The sequence below is a fragment of the Sorex fumeus genome, unplaced genomic scaffold, assembly GCF_029834395.1.
Source record: "Sorex fumeus unplaced genomic scaffold, SorFum_2.1 ptg000191l, whole genome shotgun sequence".
Taxonomy (NCBI): Eukaryota; Metazoa; Chordata; class Mammalia; order Eulipotyphla; family Soricidae; genus Sorex; species Sorex fumeus.
Window position 1 is genome coordinate 914149 of NW_026606248.1, and position 13413 is coordinate 927561.

Genomic DNA, 13413 nt, shown 5'->3' on the forward strand with positions numbered 1-13413 from the left:
CATGGGTGTCCAGGATGTTTGTAAAATTGATTCAACCCATGACTCTTTGTGTTTTGAGCCACACTCAATGATGCTTAGGGGGTTACTCCTGGCTCTGCACTCAGGAATTATTCTTGGCAATGCTCAGGAGACCATATGGGATACCAGAATCGATCCTTGGTCAGCTGCATACGCTACCTATTCCAGCACCTGAGCTCATGATTCTTAAATAACAGCTTATCATAAGTTAGGAACTAAGGTAGACTTGTAGGGAATCTACCTAGCTCCCTGGAAGAAAGAGCTACAGCTTAACCTCATACATTCTGCCCTCCTGTGTCCTGGGTATTGTTGTACGTTCAGGATAGACAATTTGAATCATATCCTACTTACTGTGGTGAAGAAAGCAAAAAGACTGGATCGGATGCAGGTCAAAAAGACAGGGATTGTGGGCAGCCAGGTGAGCGAGGAGGTACTGGCCAGCATCCAGGACCCTAGGTAATAAACAGCAGAGGAAGTACAGAACAGATGAACTATGTGTATGTGATGGTCGCAGGAGGAGATGTTATGGATTTGTGCTGGTGGTGGATGTCCTGTGTCCAAAGGCAAGTTCCAAAGAAATGACCGCAAGAGGTGGCTTAGTGGGGGAGTAAATATAAGGAAATCCAAGTTTTGTTTTGTTTTGATGAGGTGCCTTTGAGACAATGCCCAGGGGCTCCTGGGACCACTGTTGGTGATACTGGAATTGGCTAGCAGGTTAATGCTGGTAACTGAGAATGCAGTGGTGTTCAGAGTCTGGGGTACTGGGGACCACCAGGGTCATCCCAGTATCCCAGTAGTGCTTAGCACCCTCAGGGCCATACCCTGTGATCCTAGAGGAGCCTCCAGAGCTATACCTGACAACGCACAGAGGGTGCCAGTTGGCAGCAGGTTGAAATCTGGCCCTCTAGCCACTACTCCTTCCTGGTCCCAGAACACCAATGCTTTGACCTTGCCTTCAGGTGTGAACAGGGCTTCTTAAATGTTTTTCCACTCATGATTTATTTCCCTTTGAGACATGTTCACAGGACACACATATATAGGTATATAAAATAAGAGAGCAAATCATTTCCTGATAACAAATGGTAAAAATTATTTTTTAAAATAATTAAAAAAATTGTGATCCCTTTCCTCCTCCATCCTCATGCAGTCAGTATTACACCCAAAATTTAAACCTTGGGTGTAGATTAGGCTGCCTGAGTTCATTAGTACTTAATGAGACTTCCTGGGAATGGGCAGGGATCTTCTCAGTTTTCAGGGACAGAGCAACTTACTCATAGCTATAGTTCTTCAGTGACGTAGCTGGGATGAGGTGCAGACTGTTTGTTCCACTGTCCATTGTACACAGTGCTCAGAAGGACTGGGCACGGAAGTTAAGATGAGCAGATACATATTCACTCATTTACCACGTATTTAAAGTTTTTAAGTACTCAGGGCTGGAGTAATAGTGCAACGGTAGGGCGTTTGCCTTGCACACAGCCAACATGGCTGACCCGAGTTCGATTCCTCCGCCCCTCTCGGAGAGCCCGGCAAGCTACCAAGAGTATCTCGCCCCCATGGCGGAGCCTGGCAAGCTCCCCGTGACGTATTCGATATGCCAAACACAGTAACAACAAAATCTCCAGTGGAGATGTTACTGGTCCCGCTCGAGCAAATCGATGATCAACGGGAGGGCCTTTACCTTTACCTTTATCTGTACCAGGGCTGATGTTGGAAGAACCGTTCCTGGATAATGAGGTTGATAGTTGGCTAAAGCTGAAAGAATCTAGACAGTAATGGGGGACTGTATCCTTAAATATCAGAGACTGGTATCCAAATTGCATCTGCAACATGTAGAGAGCAGAGTGATGTGGCTGGGCTAGAAACAGCAGTCTTCTCCCCAGCAGTCCTTTAAGGGACGACATTGGTGGACTGAAGACTCACAGTGGAGAGGGACATGTTTTTTTGGGGGAGCGGGGAGATGACAGGCAAGGTGAGCTGCTACCAAAGTAGTAACTTGGGTCTAAGGAGATTAACAGGAGATCATCTCTTCCTCTCTATTCTTTGAAGTCAGGGGGTGTGGAGAAAGTGGCTTCTGAAAATGGAGAGGATCTCTTTCAGGGATAAGCCATGTGTCTAGATTTATGATGATGCTGGTGGTAGAGGACAGGAGGGAGAGGCTGTTGGCTGTTGGTTCCGATGCTGAAGTGGAACTATGGGATGGTCCAGGGCTTCCAGGCTGGCTGTGATGCATGCCATGCTTGAAAATAAACAGGGGTACAGCTAAGTTGCTCATTTTCTATGTCGGGCTCAGTCACAAGCTAGGAAACTCGTTGGGGTGATGAGAGAAAGAGGGTAGATGCAGGAAGAAGCTGCCAGTCTTCCAGTTTTAAATGGGATGCTAATATTGGTAGTGAAAAACAGTAGTAAACAAAGGTTTCTACTGTAGTCTCAGTGAACTAGAAAAGTAATTACATAGAAACCTAATTCCCCTCGTGTTCTAATTAATCTAATGGGTTTACTTAAAAACTTGTTTTTAAGAATAGATATCAAAAAAGTCCTCTGGTGAGTTGAAAGAAGTCTACATAGTGAAAGAGAAATATGAAAGTGATTGTTAGTGCTTTGGGCTTGATTGATTTGAATGCAGGTGGGCAGTTGAGATGGTGACCCAAAATGTGGTAAAATCTGGGTGACTTTTTTTACTAAAAATTTAGATTTCAAATCTTTCTGACAGATGCTTATTTAGAGTAGAGCCATGGTTACTATTATATAATATATATATTTAATGTAGGAGTGCTGCTATTTATTTAGCCATTGATTAAGCTGACCGAATTGGGTATGAACTCTATTGTACTGACTGCGTTCTTTCTTTCTTTCTTTCTTTCTTTCTTTCTTTCTTTTTATGTAGGAGTAGTGCTATTTATTAATAGCCATTGATTAAGCTGATTGAATTGGGCATGAACTCCACCTTACTTTTTTTTCCCTTTTTTATAATTTTATTGAATCACTGTGAAAGTAGTTACAAAGCTTTCGGGTTTAAGTCTCGGCCATATAATAAAACACCTGTCCCTTCACCAGTGCCCATTTTCCACCACCTAGAAACCAAGTATCCCCCCTACCCCAGACCCTCCCCCTACTTGTGGGGCAGAAGATTTCCACATTATTCTCTCTCTACCTTGATTGCATTCAATATTTCGACACCAGACCCACCATTATTATTTGGTATTTTACCCCAACACTCAGATCTGCCGAAAAGGCAACAGTAGAAAATTTGTTTTCTATTGCTAGTTATGAATAACATATGATGTCGCACAACTCTAGTAGTGGCCTTGCGATTTTGGGAAATTTTAACACTTAAATCTGGAGGGATTTCTGTCAAAACCTGCTGGGTTCCGAGATTTGTTCCTGAATCTCTTGGATCATGGCCATTAAGCAGCTTGATCAGGAGCCAGAGAGGCCATTTGTGGGTGGCGACTTGGGGTCTCATTGGGGTGGGAAGAAAGGGCCGACTCCATCCCCATTCCGTGAGGCCAAACATGTCTTGTCACTGCAGGTCCAAACCTGACTGTCCAATGGCCTCTGGAGGACGGTGGCCACCAAGCTGCTAGGGGGAACAGCCAAGGCACAAAACCTATTCCCACCTGGGGTGGCCCAGTGCTGGTAACCACTGCTGGGACCAGGTGCATTTCTGCCAAAAGCCGCTGGGTTCTGAGATTTGTTTCTGAGTTTCTTGGATCATTGCCGTTAAGCAGCTTGATCAGGAGCCAGATAGGCTGTTTGTGGGCGGCAACTTGGGGTCTTGTTGGGTGGGGAGAAAAGGCTGCACCCCCATCCCGTGAGGTCCTATGTGTCTCGTCACTACGAGCTCAAACCTGACTGTCCAATGGCCTCTGGAAGATGGTGGCCACCGAACTGCCAAGGGGGAGCAGGCGGAGGGACAACACACTTTCTCCCCAAGGTGGTCTGGTGCTGGTAACCCATTGCGGGGACTGGACACATCTCTGCAAAAAGCTGCTGGGTTCCAAGATGTGTCTCTGAGTCTCTGGGATCATGGCTGTTAAGCAGTTTGATCAGGAACCAGAGAGGCCTTGCCTCCAGTTATATAGCTGAGCCAGAGGTGGTTTGTGGGTGTGTCTCCCACATACTTAACGTTTGTCTATTTACTTTCTTGGTAAACTTTGCCCCAAGTTTTTGGGGTCTGGCCAAAGGCACAGCAGCAATTTTGGGGTACCTGGAAGTCTTAAGGCACCATCAGGCTGCTGATACACTCGCCTCACAGGTTCAGATTGACCTGCTGGCGGCACCATACCCCCTGGTTATTATTATTATAAATACAAGTGTTATTTGTTCCTCTTTTCCCCCAGCCTTATTAATTGAGGCAGATTGGCATTTTATTTATGAGCTGACAACACACACCTTTTTCTTGCAGCCGATGTGCTTTTTGAACTGGATTCAGCATTGTCAGAAAGTTATTCACAGGAGTTGGTGATGGAGCCTGCTCCGCCCACTTCTGTTCCCTTTCTATTTTGGTGCCATTTGCAACAAAGGAAACGAAGTTAGTAAATTAGAGAAGGATTGAAGGCTCACAAATACTTTTCCTTCCTACCAAGTTGTGTAACTGGTGAGACAAAGTGGGCCCACTCTTCTATGACACATGGGACCTGGAAAAGCATCTGGAGATGCATACACAGATGCATATTTCTGTTAGGTGTCTGTGATCCCTGCGTCAGCCTTCTATAACCAAGGGAGACCCAATGCAAAGTACAGTGATTCTGACCTTTGTGTCAGTTTCCCTGCAGAAAATAGCTGGGTTTTATATCTCCTGTACTGAAAAAAACAAGGGAAAGGAAGCTAGCTGTTACTGGAATCTGGCGAGAGTAGCTGAACGGAGAGGCTCCCCAGAAGGTGCTGTGACTTTAGAGGCACTCGGCCTACTACGCCTACAGTGCGCTGGAGGGGAGGAAGCTTGAGGGGATACAGAACCAGCTTTCCAGCCCTCCTGAGAGGAGACCTTTCTGTGGTTGTGAACCAAGCTGGAAGCAGAGGGCAAGGCAGCCTGTTAACACATTGTACCCAGGACAGTCTTGCAGGATGGGGAAAGGGAGGGAGGCAGGTCACAGGGCAACGGGAAGGACCTACAGAAGCCTGTGGAAAACTCCCTTGGGCCTGACATTGCCCTAAGTCACTCAGCTGCTCCTTGGGAGAGGTCAGGCTGGAAAGTGAGTTTCTGGAGCTTCAGCATGGCCAGGAAGTATGAGCTTGAGATCCAGATCAAAGGATTCTCTCAAAAGAGTGGTACCCAGGCCAGGGCCGCAGGAATCATTTAGGAAGTTTCTGGAGAGTCTGAGACCCCTCCCTAACCTACTGAAGTTGAAATTTTTGGTAGGAGCCCATTAATCTGTGTTTTTCGAGTCTTCTTGGAGAGTCTGGTATTAGTTTAAAATGAGATGGTGCTAGTTTAACATTCAGATGGCTTAATGTGGGAATGTTGGAAATGACAACATTTGACTCAGCAAATGACATGGGTTAGCCATGACCACTGTGCTTGCTTAGAAATGCCAGTGAGGAGAACTTTGTCATGTTGCCTAAAGTGGCTAGTCTCGCCCCCTGGGGGCACTGGAGTGATTCAGGGGCACCATCAGTTGACTGGGTGCCATTGGGGGCACTTTAAATTTATTCACTTAAAGAAGGAAGATTTCCAGGGGGAGCCAAGAATTTTTTTTTTTTAGCAGGGTTTGGATTGGCCAAGAAGTTTGGGAACCTCTGGTTTCTATCAATTGCCTGCTTGAAATTCTATAACCACCCCACCCTCCATTCTCCTTTTTCTGAAAGACACTACAAAAATAAATGGAAACATGGATTACATTTAGAACATGGGACCACCTCTTAAAGCAGTTGATGCCTTTAATTTCTAAATTCTCTCAGCCCTGCAAGGCCTCAGACTTTTGTAGGTTGTTTTTGAAAAACAGATGCAAATGCTGCCTGTGCTGTTGTTGTTTTCAGGGTGCCTGGCAGTGTTTGGTAAACAACTTGATTGCTAGGTCTTGGCCTCAGGGAACCACAGCTGCTCTTTCCAGTTCCCTGCAGACTTTTGTAAGGAGCAAGGATTGCTTCAGGGAAAAATAAACAGGGGAGAACAAAACAAGAAAACATCACTGTTGTGGCTGCCTCTACCTGTTTTCCTGAAGCTATTTTGCAACCACTGGCCCTGGGCTTTGGGTCCTTTAACATTAAAAACAAAACAAAACAAAACAAAACAAAAACAAAAGAAAAACCCAAGGCAGCTTTTCCCAGGCTCCCTTCCCCAGGACCAGGGTTTGGAGTAGCCTGGGGACTTGGACAGCCTGTGCAGTGGCCAATGTGAGAATATATGCATTTTTAAATATGTAAATTGAAAAGGGAGAAAGCCTCATTCCTTCTAATGACCCCCAGGATGGTAATCTGGCTTTTCAAATCTCTAGGAAAACAGATTGAATATGGCACAATTAATGTTTCAGCACTTTGAGGCTTTTCTCTAAAATATTTTAATGGGCTTTTAATTTATGGCAGTTCCCCACTAGCAGTGCCAAGGCTGGGTTGCTGCTGACCTCCTGGGCCAAGGTGGTCTGGGGGGCTGTGGTGAATAAAAAAGAACAAAGGCTCACTGGTGTGTTCCCCAAGACCTCCCAGGACTGAAATGCCCTGGGGTTGCTCTAGATTCTTGTCCTAAGGTGGAGGAGAACAATGCAGGGTTCAGAATGGAGTCAGGAACACATCTTCAGCACCCCCGGGGAAGCAGGTAGAAGGGTGAGTTCTGCCCCTGCCAGAGAATCTCTGAACTGTGGAGGGCAGGAACCTACATTTCAGTTTGGTGTTCCAGTCTTGAAGCCTTGGTGATGGATACTGTGTAAAGGATGCACTGGATAGGGGGTGGGTGCCAACTTCTAAATTTTTTTATAGTTTAAGACTGGCACATTATTCAGTGTGTCTACTTTTCATCTACTCCTGACTTTTTTTTTTATTCTCTCTTCCTCTTCCTTTTTGATAACCTTCTTCCCCCTTTTGACCTGAAATACATCCTTTCCTCTCTGAGTATAGAGAGGTAGTACGATTCTGTTTATCTAAAAAAGGTCCTTTGTTCCCTTACCCAAAAGATAGTTTCTGTGGGTATATAAAATTAGGTGGACACTATTGATCTCAGCAGTGTTCTGGGAAATTTATTTGCTTATTTTCCATGGTATTTTATTTATTTTAATTTCAGATGTTTTCTTTTTCTTTTCTAGAGCTCTGAGTTTTGGTTCAAGTTAAAATACTTGTGGTTTATAATATAAATGTCTGCGTATGTATTCTAACATATATGCATGTATACAAAATGTGTTTATATTTTATACTATAAATATATGTAGAAACTAGAGCATATATTATTTATATAGATATTTTGTTCAGAGTTCTGAAGATTGAGGGAGACAGAATTTAGTCCTGGATCGCTTGTACTATCAACAAAATATAGAAGAACAGAAACAAACATCAATGCCACAAGTCACTTTGTCCCTTATTTGGGACATGTCTGGTAAATTTAACGTATTAGGAAGTCCTGCACGACAGCCCTTAGGATCAGGTTCTTAGAATGTTGTTTGACCAACTAATGCCTGAGCTATAAAGCTGCATAGGCTTCAAGGGCTTGAACCCTGAGGGTGCCTTCACTGCTAGGACCTCACCCCCAACTGCTATTTTCAGCACAGCTTACTGAATCCACCCCCAAACCCTCGAATATAATATTCCAGTCTTGTGGAATGCCTTTTTTGATTCCACCTTTTGCTTCTTCCAACATATATTCCAGACCATCCTTCCAGCAGGCCACTACCTGCTCAGGGCCTGCTCCTTTAGTGTCTCTGTGTGTCTCAGTCCCAGTGGACACACAGAACTGGGGGTAAGGGGAGCCAGGAGCAGTCATCTGGATGCAAGTCAAAATAGAATAAAAAAAAATTGTAAGCGTGTGCTATCAAGAGATTAGCCGCAATCTTTAAAAAAATGCTGAAATTTCACAGACTAGAAATCTGGATTGCTGCCTCAGTTTATATAATGGTAAGCTCTTGAAAACCCGGCTTCTGGTCCCCTGTGGCAGTGCATGGCTTTTGAAATCTGACGGTTGCCCTCAATAGCTGAGAAAGCATGGGGCCCCTTTAGTTGTCAGTCACGTTCCTCACTGCTCCCTGTACCTGACTCATGGCCCAGTCCCCGATTTGTATGAACTTCCTAGTTATTTTGAGTGCCTGACATGTTCCTTTGTGAACAAACAATCACAGATTCTGAAAAGTCCTATGTCTCAACACGGCCTTGCAGTCAGAAATTATTCAAGCCAAGTGGTGTCTGAGCGTGTCTAATATAAGGTAAACACTCAGAATTACTCTTCATGTATTGATTAGGAAAAAAGAGAGTTTTTAGGAGAGCGTGCTTTGTAGGCTCAAACTCTTGGTACTGTATGGCCATAGGTAAATTTAACCTCTGTGCTTCAGTTTTCTTCTCTGCGTGATGAGTTTATTGGAACTTTGTTGAAAGAACAAAATTAAGTGAAACTTGTAAAACACTTCATGTAATATCAAACACAGAACGAAGTTTTAAGAAATGACAATTTTATCTTTATAAGAATGATAGAGAAATTATTATTCCATTAGTTGATTCATATGTTATAGTCAGTCAATTTATATTGAATTGTTTATCTTTTGTTAGCCAGGCATTTTCCTAAAATTGGGGAGAGGGGCAAATGATGAATAAGGCCAAAAGTTTGCTTGTCTTGTGGAGCATTTATTCTACTAGGGAAGATAAGTGAATAACTGAGAAAAAAAATTATGACGAGTTCCCAAGAAAGCAAGTAGGATGATGTCATTGAGAGAAACTGAATAGCTCAGTCAGGTGGATAGGAAAGGCTTTTTCTGGAATTGGGCTTTGAATCCAGTATGCTACTTGCCTCTGACAAGGAGGATCCAGTTGTGTAAGGAATAAACTACCTGGCATTCCCAGTAAAAGCTGGAAAAGCAAGTGTACCAGCCCTAAAGATAGAAAAACACCTGGCTTTCCTGAAAGGGAAGCATATCTATTTATTCTGTTTTGGGGCCATACTTTGCCATGCTCAGATGTTACTCCTGACTCTGGACTTTGGAAGTAGTCCTGGCAGTGCTTGGGAGACCGTATGGGACACCAGAGATTGAATCATGGTTGACTGCTTGCAAGACACAGACAGATAGTACAGCAGAGCATTTACCTTGCACACAGCTGACCTGGGTTTGATTTCTGGCATCCCACATGATCCCATATGATCCGTAACTTAATTCAATATCCACCAAGCTCCATAACTATAACCATTCATACGGTTATCCTGTATGAATAATTTCTGAACCTCTTGAGCCAGGAGTAACACCTGAGCAAAGTGGGATGTGGCTCCAAAACAAACAAACAAAAAAAACCAAGGTAACACCTGACTGCTGTACTATACTCAGGCCCCAGGAAACCTATCTGTCCTCTTAGATGGGGCTAGTGGCTGGAGATAGTATCATGGAAGTAGAAAGTAGGAAGGTGGAAAAGTAGAAAGTAATAAAAAGTACTAAGTAAAAAGTAGGAATACAAAGTATGTGAGCCCTTCTAGCCCATAGAAGTATTGTCACCACCTTATCCTCAAGGCGGTGAACAACATCAACACTTTTGGTTTGTTTTGCCGGATGCATAGAAGTAGCTTGAGTCTACATCATGCTTCTGATCATTCTTCTTGGTTCTCATGGTTGCACAAGGCATAATAGAACTTGAACAGGGTGTGTGCTCAGCTCCGTCAGTATCCACATTCCCTGGTACTTTGGTAGAAACAGACTCAAGTCCCATCCCAGACTTGTTGAAACATCTTTGGGAGTGACAGGCCCATGGATCTGTATTTTACAAAGCTCTTGGTGATGCTTTTGTATACTGCAGTATGAGAGATCTCCAGATTGATGGAGTTTGGACAAACTTAAATGGGAGTTGGAGAAGAATGGAAGCATTCCATGGCACCCCTGGGGTGCTGTCAGCCACCACTGCTGAACAATCCCCATGAGTGGGCACTAGTGCTATGAGAATTCTTCTACATACCACCAAGACTCTGCCCATAGTATGTCTTCGATACACATGGCAGATAAGAGTGATATGTGGTAAAAATCTTCATCAGAAAGCTTAAAGGAGAAGGTCTGATCATTTAGGTTATGTAGAATAAGCAAGCTTTGTCAAAAAGACAAGATAAAACACAGTGAGGAGCATCCTTTATGGATACAGAGACTTGAAGCTTGAGACATTAAGGCTATTGAGTGGTGACAATACTGGGTTCAGAATTCAAGCTTTTCAACTTTGATTCCTGTGCATTACATAGCCTGTTATCTCTTGATGGAACTATCTATATGAGTCAGACTCCTTACATAATTAACATTTAGAAGTATTTTGGAGAATAAAAAGGATTATGGTTACTATACTTAGTAATTTTTGTGTCGATATGCCATTAATTTTAACAATTAAAAATTATTTAGTATTGTCATTTTTTTTATTCTCTGGAAAAGATCACAACTTAATAAAAAAAAAAAGCCATATTTTTCCATCCAGGATTTGAGTTAAAGTCATTTATTGTTATCTGAGGTCTTTATTATGTGACTTAGTATTTTTGTAATGCTAAAATACTCAGACCAGGTCCACAATAAATAGACTTCTTTCAGTGTACATATGGAAGTACTTGGTAAACATGTCCTTCAGAATAGTATTTCTGATTCCTATTTTATAGTATCACACTTGATACTTGACATACCCTCCTTTGAAAGGTGTTTTCCCTTACCTCTAAATTCTATGTCTGCTTTGCTGTTTTCACGTTTAAGGAAGTGGTGGTTTTCTAACTTAAGTCTTAGTTATGTGCAAAAATATTTTTGTATTGCAGTGCCGCAGGAGCTTTTGTTGACAATTCCAGTTTCCAAACTAAACATCTGGGCAATGGTGAGGGCTTCGATCCTTTCTCTGAGTTGCTGACAACCATGAATCAATGGATGTGATGCCTGCTGACCAAAAGGGTAAGTGTCTACGATTATTTGTCTAAATAGTCACAAGACAAAAAGTTGGCTGAAGGGGGTCCTCGATGGTGAAAGAAACTGATCAAAGTCTTCAGTTCATCAGAACAATTGCCCATTGAAGATGAGAGATTCTAATTTTAAAAGAAGGGACAAACACTGCCATTGTTTCTGGTAGAGTTAAAAACCTAAGGATTTCTACAAAAGCATAATGTGACATACGCACTTTTTGGGGGGTTTACGTGTTTCTTTTAATCAAACTCTAAGAAATATACTATCTGAATTCTGAGCTTTATGTATAGTGAAAAAGAGCAATTCCATCTTTTCTTTGAGCCACCATGAAGTTATAATGACCCTATTTGGAGTTTTGGAGGTATTTAAGTCAGATTTGCTCATTGAAAAGATCTCCTCTAAAGGATTCCACATGATTAGTGAACTTGAAAAAGTAAGAGTGTTGGGAAATTTGGATTCTCAATTCTCTAAAGACTTGTGACCTTTTTTTCCCCCTAGTATAGTTTATTTCATCAATTTCATTGTAAAATTTAGGGGGAGATTAGAAGGGAGAAGGTGCTATTCTTCTGTTTTATGTGGGGTCTTTTTTGTATTATGTGTGTTTTTTTCCTATCATATTCATCAGAAATCATTGACTTCCGTAGTAATGAATAAACTATTGTGATTTTCCTTTTTGAAAGATAATAATTGGTTTGGGCTAGGTTTTTTCAGTTCTGACATTCTGACATAGGGGTCAGAGAAATGGTTCAAAGGACTGAATGCGTGTTTTGCACATAGGAAACCTAGATTTGATATCCAGCACACTATTGTCCCCACAGTGTTTCCAGAAGTGATCCCAGAGCACCGATATGGGAATAGCTTCTGAGCACTGCTGGATATGGCCCCCAAACAAACAATATTCTGACATTAGTATAGATGACTTTGATATAGGATGAGTGATTCCAGGAGTGGAACCATTTTGTTTTAGATTTTATGTTTAGTGAATTTAATGATAAGAACCATTCATCTTGTTTGTCTTAGTAGAGTTATGTGAGTTATATTTGAGGCATATTCTCACGATTGGCCTGGGTTTGATTCCTCTGCCCCTCTTGGAGAACCCAGCAAGCTACTGAGAGTATCTTGCTTGCACAGGAAAGCCTGGCAAGCTCTCCGTGACATATTCGATATGCCAAACACATTAACAACAAGTCTCACAATGGAGATGTTACTAGGCCCGCTCAAGCAAATCAATGAACAATGGGAGGACAGTGCTACAGTTCTACAATTCTTTTTTTTTTTTTTTTACTTTTTGGGTCACACATGGTGATGCACAGGGGTTACTCCTGGCTCTGCACTCAGGAGTTACTCCTGGCGGTGCTCAGGGGACCATATGGGATGCTGAGAATCGAACCTGGGTCAGCCGCTTGCAAGGCAAACGCCCTACCCGCTGTGCTATCTCTCCAGCCCCTCTACAATTCTTTTTAATTGAGGAAAGAATAGTGAAGTAGAAAGTGGAACATTGAAATTTGGGATTACATTTTCTGATAACTAACCATAGGATAAGTTGGTCTCTGTTTTGACCTATATTTAAAGTTAGTCTGGTAGGTTAGAACATTCTGTTTGTCAGTACTGGACACTGGTTTTGTCTTTTTAATTTTTATTTTGTATTTTGGCCTCCCAAGTGGTACTGTAAAGAGAGACCTCCCTCCCCCAATTAGTTGTTGACCAGCTGAGCCAGTGGTTCAATACAGGTGCTTGATGATGACGTGCTGCTTGGCCATTTGATCCCTCTGCTGTTTAGGATGGTGTGGGCCACCCTGGTAGTTCCTGGAACCTCTGAAGCTGCAACTGGCATAGTTTGTGGAACTTTGCAGTCCTGGGGATCATACTGGGGTTGGCAGCATGCAAGGCAAACGCCTGACACCTTGTAATATCTCTCTAGCTGACATTGTTCATTTAAAGCTTATTATGACACCTCTAGAGACCAGTTGTAGTTACTGGTTTTGGCATATCGAATACACAGCGGATAGCTTGCCAGGCTCTTCCGTGCGGGCGGAATACTCTCGGTAGCTTGCCAGTCTTTCCGAGAGGTATAGAGGCTTTTGGGGTGACCTCTAATCACCCGGCCCAGACAAGGTCAGACCTGAACACCTGAAGAACCTGCCGTCAGTACTCATCAATACACTGGCTCGGCTCTTCACTCGCTACCTGTCTGAATGCAAGGTTCCATCTCAATGGAAAACCAGCAGGACCGTACTACTGTTCAAGAAGGGAGACATCCATGACATTGGCAACTATCGCCCGATCTGCCTATTGTCTGTCATCTACAAGTTGTTCACTCGAGTCATCCTGAATAGGATTGGCAGAACACTAGATGAAG

General features: G+C 42.9%; 1 protein-coding gene across 7 annotated transcripts in view; it reads left to right on the plus strand.

The window, feature by feature from the left end:
* Positions 1 to 13413, plus strand: part of FOXP1 (forkhead box P1) — a 683259-nt gene that overhangs the window by 91349 nt on the left and 578497 nt on the right. For all 7 annotated transcript variants that reach the window (XM_056108027.1, XM_056108026.1, XM_056108028.1 and 4 more), the window contains exon 3: positions 10916 to 11045. The gene's annotated coding sequence lies outside the window, so the exon portion shown is untranslated. The remainder of the gene's footprint in view (positions 1 to 10915; positions 11046 to 13413) is intronic.